We start from the raw sequence: 6,929 nt of genomic DNA on the forward strand, positions 1-6,929 counted from the left end.
AAGAGAAGTGGAACAGACAGTTGGCTGCTTTCCAGTTGACCAGCAAGTCCAGTTTTATGGTGGATTTGTCCGCCCTGGGAACTACCATGTTTCAGAGTCTTCTCTGAACATGGCAGAGCCGCCAGGCTGGTCTCCTGGGAGTACTTGACACGTCATTACTTGTTTCCAGCAAACTGTTTCGTCTTATCTATTCCCCAGCCACGGAGCTAACAGCTCTTTCCATTTACATTAACTTCACCTGGAAAATCCAACAAAGGATTTACAAACATCTCCCAACCTAGGCAGAATCTTTTCCTCATTCAGCTAAACATGCATTTAAAATTACATGGCATTTGACTGGCAGGAGGAGCATTTCCATACTGTTCTTTTGGCTTCTGGTCCAAGAGTCTATTATTATCAGTCTATTTACTGAGGCACAGAGGCTGGTATCATCCCCAGCCCTCACTTTCTGCATCCAGCCTGATGCCCCAGACTCCACTTGACACCAGCCAGAGCTTGGGCATTTCCCACCTCCCAGGGGCCTGGGCTGCCCACGATGCGAGGGTCCTTCTGAGAAGGATTCTGTGCCCAGCCCACCTGCCTCCATTAGCTGCATGGTGCGGTCTCTCTCCGTACGCCGGTGCTCATCCAAGCCCGCCCCTCAGCACAAGGTGTGCTGCAACCTTAGATCTGGTAACAGGCTCATGGTTGGGTATAAAGTGTCACGTAGATGTCATTAATGTGCTCTCTGTGAAAGAGACTCTCCCGGGGCTCCAGGTTTTGCACGTATAGTGCCTCAGACACAGTTTTGCGTGCACCTAGTTATACAGAAAACACCTTCGGTTGGGTTCATGTGTCCCTATCTCAGCCCAAACTTGTGGTTTGAGTCTGTATCTCCTTTGACTCCTGCAGCAGTCTAGCTACTAGACAGTGCCATATAACTTGTGGGGCCACACAACTGTCACTTTTTCTTTCTTCTCTATCAGGTGGCAAAGGTCACTCCCGTCAGCTGCAATGAGCAAGTCCGCCTTTGGAAAAGGAGGTGCCAGTTGAGCTTTGGCTGTGCTGGGCGCGGAGGGCACACGAATAAATTGCCCCAGGCCAAGGCTCACATGACAAAATTTCTGCAAGCTGACGGCATGGGGGAATGTGACAGCTGCTACAGAAGGACAACACTGATCCCCTGCTTGGGGACACCACTCGGGATGGAGAGGGGAGGACTTCTGCCCAGGGATCTCTCACAGACCTTCTACAACGCATTTCTGGGGGTAATCACTCTTTGGAGAAACACCTTCACTACCAAACATCTCCCTTCACAAATACACTCATCCACTCTCTCTCTTTTCAATTTGCTAGTAGCTTTTTCCTTTCCAGGCTGGTGTTGAGTTTAAGGTACTAAACTAAACTGAAACTCAAGACACCTCATTTAACATAGGCCCAAGTCTCTTCATTTTCATGCCAGATGCTGAAGTACATTTCCATAAGCTGCTGTCACACATCAAACCCACGCTCCAGCAGAAGGACTTAAGCCATTCAGTGTGACCTGGGAGAGGTGAAGGAAGCAGGTAGCAAACCAGCACACCTGGCAGACTAAAGCTGTGTCTGTCGCTCACCAACTAATGGAAGGGGCGCAAACGTGAAATCGCAAACTGGAAGCGGATAGGATACAGAGATCTGGTAACACGTGAAACACAGAAAGAAAGCAGCAAAAGAGATGGGTGGATCTCTCTTGTTCTCCAGATTTGCGACAGGAAACACAGAGCTCGAGGCAGTCAAGCAACATCCCTTTCAGTCAGCAGCAGCGCTTTGAAGACAAAAGCAGCTGCAGCTAAACCACCCAGCAATGCTGGCTTTGTGCAGACTTGCCCTTGCTGTGGCTTCTAACCAGACATTCTTGCTTTCCCCTCCTCACTGCAGCTTTCCAGCCACCTGCTGCCACTTTCAGCTTTCTGCTGCTATATATATATTCTTTTTAATCTCTCTTTAAGCCTGCCTACATTTTTTGAAGGGAAGAGGAAACTAGATTTTTTTTCAAGCCAGGTTTTCAAAAGAAGCAAGTTTTATGTGATCTGCCAGGCCAGTAACTTTTTTTACCTTCTCTTGCGCCATATTTCAGCAGAGAGTGTCTGTGGGGCGAGTGTGTAGTATCAGAATGTGCCTTCTGGTGGGGTCACTGAGAGCACATCCCAGCACCAGCATGGCATCCCCACCTGCAGCACTGTTTCCCCTGCCCCATGGCCCCACAGGCTAAACACTGCCTCCATGTGTGCACAAGGGAAGGGTGTCAGAACAGGACTTTTCCTGCAGCACTAGAAACAAAAATCTGGCCTCGCTGCAGGGCAGTGACAGCAGGGAATTCACTTAGACAAGGTTTGTGGTCAGTATGGGACCTGACAAGCAATATTTTTATGCATATGTGTGTGTATATATATATGTGTGTGTATATACGTATATAAAAACCCATAAAATCTGAATGCCTGAAGGAAACTGCAACAGGTTTGCAGAAGGACTAGCTCCCTGCAGGAGCGGATGTCAATTTAATGAGTCAGCATTTGTTTCAGACAGGTACAGGCCAGCCACAGTTGTGCATAGCAGGCCAGCCTTCTTATCACATTTGTTCCCAGGCAGGAAAGCTTGAGCTGAGGAGCACCCATCTGCATTCAGCACAGTTCTCCTGCTTCCTTATTTGCTTGACTTGCCCCAGGCTCCTCTTCCCTCATACACCCAGCTCTTTTCCTGTGCCTAACACACTGCACCCGCTCCTGTTTAGTTTGTTGGCCAGAAAGCAGAACTGCATAGGGCAGGGGCAACCCAAACTCTATTTTCTTCACTCTGTTGCTATTGAGACCTTCTGCTGAATTGGGGGGGGGGGGGGGGGAAGAAAAAGACAGGGGGGAGGAAGATGAGTATTAAGGTTTTTACTCAGGTGTCCCAGCAAGATTTTAGGCTGCCTTGGATCACCTCTCTACTCCAAGATGGCTCCTCCTAAGCACCTCACTCCCTATCCTACCGCAGAAGCTCACCCCAGTGCTGTGCAGAAGAGTACAGAGGAGGCACAGATGGACACTCACAGAGACAAGGGTCTTTTTGTTTTTTCGAAGCTTCTGCTGAATCTATGCCTGGCAAGCTCACCAGGCTGAAAAGAGGCACTCACCCTTTTCCTCTTTGGTGCCGTCTCAGTTGCACGCAGCAGTTCTCAAGAAGGTGGGGCTAGACCAGAGATTGTGACTAATTGTTATTAACAGTGAAGTAACTGTACTCTGCAGCCTGGGGCAGGGGAGAAACCCTGGCCCTGGCAGCTCTTCAGTTCAGCTCCACCCTACCCAGAACTGGAGGTCCAGTTCTCTGCAGCAAATGGAGGCTACTATGAGTTAGAAGCACCTTCGCTGTAATCTGGAGCCAGGCACTCGTTCTGCGTGCTGCCTTCTCCTGTCTGCCCCATGCCATCTTACTCCTCACCTGGAGAACTGGTGGGTTTGAAGCAAAGGGAGAGAATCACCCGTTTTCTGTGCTCAGAAGAAACACTCCCGAGGCAATGCGCTTACTTAGATGTCCAAGAACTGAAATATAAGGAATATATATATTAATACTTCTACCTGTCCATTATTAGCACAGGAAAAGAGATTCTCTTCAGAGACTTCTGGGTTCCTCTTCCTCATTATGCAAAGCCCTCCCTCCCATTAGTACCCCTGCACTCAAAGGCCACAGAAGGGAAGACGAAAGAATAGGAGGCTTGTGAATCCTGCCATGGGATGGGACCACATACGAGGCAGCTGTCAGGATGGGGTATGCTCACCTAAAGAGTAGAAATATCATTTTTAGAGAATTTTATGAGAAATTGATCTCATTCCACATTTAGCATTTTGCAGACCCAGAAAGGCACTGTGGAATGGGTACCTTAGGGAATCGAGCTAGGTGCCATGCACAGAACAGCAGACATTTTCCAGTTTCGAGGCACTTCCCTGAGCTCTGCTTAGCAGAAGCAATGCTGCTGGCTGTGGTGGAAGTGGAGCACAGCCCCAGCAAATCACAGGTAGGAAGTAAATGTGTGTGTGAGTGTGTGGGGCGAGAGAGACAGTGCAGGGCTGTTTCTGGATCTCAGCAAGAAAGGCCTGACAACAAATGGCTTAAAAAAACCAGCTGTTTTAATACGACAGAATAATCTTATGTCCCTCCAGATGCTAGAAACACCACATTCATGAAAAAGCAGCATGTTAGCCCTCAGTATGATCACACATAAGTATTACAAAGGAATAGTTGTATCTTATACTATAGGCAGTGCATAGCAACATATGTTATGTCACAGCTGACCTGAATAACCAGACACTGTATTTCGGCTCTCAAGAGGAGCATCTCTAAAACTGCGTGCCTGAAGTTCCCCTTATTACATAAGGCTCCTTACATCTTGCTTTCTTAAAGAAAAAAGTTGCAGATAAAAACATCCCAAACTTTGGCAAAAGCAAGGCACTCAGATACCATGGGGTTTAATTAGCCTCGGGCATTTAAATTCATTGCACTATACAAAAAATTTCGGCCTCAGAAAAAGTACTGAAAAAAAGTTAAGATGAATAAAGCAGCAAATTTTTATTAATGCACTAAGCTGATCAAGCATCTCTCAGTAGTAAAATATTCCAATATTCAGGACCTATAAAACTATGCACCTTCCTCTCCTTTTGTTATAATCGTGGCTCTAAAAGCATCCTTAAATTAGACCTTATTTTGTCATAGCAGCCTTCCCCTCTGTGATGACAACACAGAGGTTCTTCAGACTGTAGAAGAGACCTCCTTCTTTCCACAGTTAAAAAGTCTAAGGCATCTCAGCACCAGTCCCCGTCACCTCAGACCTGTAGGGCTACATCGCTATCCTTAGGGGTGGTCATCTTAACACCCACCTATGACAACATGAATCCGCAGTGCCAGATTACCTTCTTAATGGACTTGGCAATTCTGAATAGCTAAAGGTTTCGGGGGAAATACTCTCAACTGAGATTTTTCTGTTTAAAAAGACCTTATGGACTTTGTATGCCCTCCTAAAGCCTAATGTAAAACAAAAATCAAAGTGTGTCAGACCTATAGAACTTTCAGTTTGCCTCTAGAAACTGGGACAAGTGAGTGTAAGCTTAAAAACAGAAAGCAAGATCTGTTTCTGGACTTCACCTCTCTGCTCCTTACCCTCAGCTATTTATCAACTCTTTAATATTCCAAAACCAAAATAAAACCCGAACAAGGCAACACACTGCAGTCTCCTTCATGTAACTGCAGAAGAATTAATGACTATGAAAGAGGAAACAATTGAAAACCCAAGAAAAACCCCTAGAGTTTTCCCATTTCCAAAAAATAAAATTATTCTTTGCAATGAAGTTTTCAGTTCAGAATTTTGTAATCAAAATATGTAGAGGAAACTTTCCCATGCCTTCCAAGGGAAGGATTTTCAAAGGGAAACCAATTCCTACATGGTACACCTGATAAAAGAGGACAAGAGAAAACAAATGCTGAAGCTCTTCTCTTTACACGTTCTTTACTATTGTGCTTACCCTGGTCTGTGGCCAAATGTCCTTCTGCTGACATTTAAGACAAAAAGGAAGAATGTGAAAGGCCTGGAAAAAAAGGAAGCAAACCAGTAAAATGCTTATCTTGCAAAATCAGGAAGTCATTGGCAATAAAACATACTGCACTGGTAAAGGACTGGGACTAGATGATACCAGCCTTTCTGTGATTTAACACAATTGAAAAATAAAGATCAAATGAAGCCCTAAAACTTTCTCCTTCATCTGATACGAAAAGTCAGATGTGTTACTGCTAGTGATAGCTGCAGTTTGTTGCTTGGTCTAGAACAGAAAAGTTTCTCAGCAACTGCCTTCAGCGCTGTACCAGCCTACAGAGTTCCAGCAAACGCACTTCCACTACATTCAGCCGCAGCTCATTTTTAGCCATGAAACACTGTGTGACCCCAGGCCTGAGCCACAGAAGGCTGCTTACCCCCAGTCAAAAGCTGTGGAGGAGTTGGGGGGAGAGCGACTAAAGGCACCCAGTAATGTGCTCCTGCCTTCCAAGATGAGCACAGGGCACTTCGCCCTCGTTGAAAGTGAGCTCTGGCACCAGACTAGAGACATCAGTGCAAGGTGGCACCTGAGCTAGGGAGAAAAGAGTTATTTGTTTGAATACACTGCTCTGCTAACTCGGCTATGAGGCTTTTGGGAGCCAGGGTGGAGCTCTACATGGTCCTACCACTTCAGAAGGCCACAAGCTGGGTGCTCTACACCACAGATGCTGTTTTATTGGGCAACAGTTTTACGGAGTCACTGGTCCTGACTCTGAAGCCAGACCTGTGGTCATTCTACTGATTCCAAGGAGACGTGGATTTCACTAATAATGCAAAGGAAAACCAGCAGTATTTCTCACCTCACTGAATGTTTTTAGACTGGAATACAGCTTGATGACTCCACTTACAAAGAAATAGTTGTTTGATAGAGCAGCTTCCAAGTTAAGGAAACCAGACGATGACTCAAAAGATTAATTCCAATCCCATATTCCAAAAGGAAACCTCAGATGTTACAGAGCATTTGTAACAATCATTAGCTTGGAGGAAGTCAGAAGCAACAATATTAATGTGTGGGCAGTACAGTTATGTTGTCCATCCCAACCTTGGCATTCCTGCCTCTGCATGAGTTGGGGGACTTCTTTCAAGCAATTTTAACTGTCACTTCACAAAAGACAGGACTATGAGCCTTCCTCGCCTCCCAGAGTTAACACTGGAAAAATAAATTGCAGAAATGTCAATGACTATTTGAACAGGTCCTCTTTTGAATCCCTTATTTTTTAGATTTTCTAAATCTGTTTAAAAGACACAACCCCTGCCCTAACAAAAAAAAAAAAAAAAAAAAGAAAAAAGAAAAAGGAAAAAAAGGAAAAGAAAAAAAAAGAGAATTATCTTTTCTTCATTCTCCTAA

The sequence above is a fragment of the Buteo buteo genome, chromosome 8, assembly GCF_964188355.1.
Source record: "Buteo buteo chromosome 8, bButBut1.hap1.1, whole genome shotgun sequence".
Classification (NCBI taxonomy): domain Eukaryota; kingdom Metazoa; phylum Chordata; class Aves; order Accipitriformes; family Accipitridae; genus Buteo; species Buteo buteo.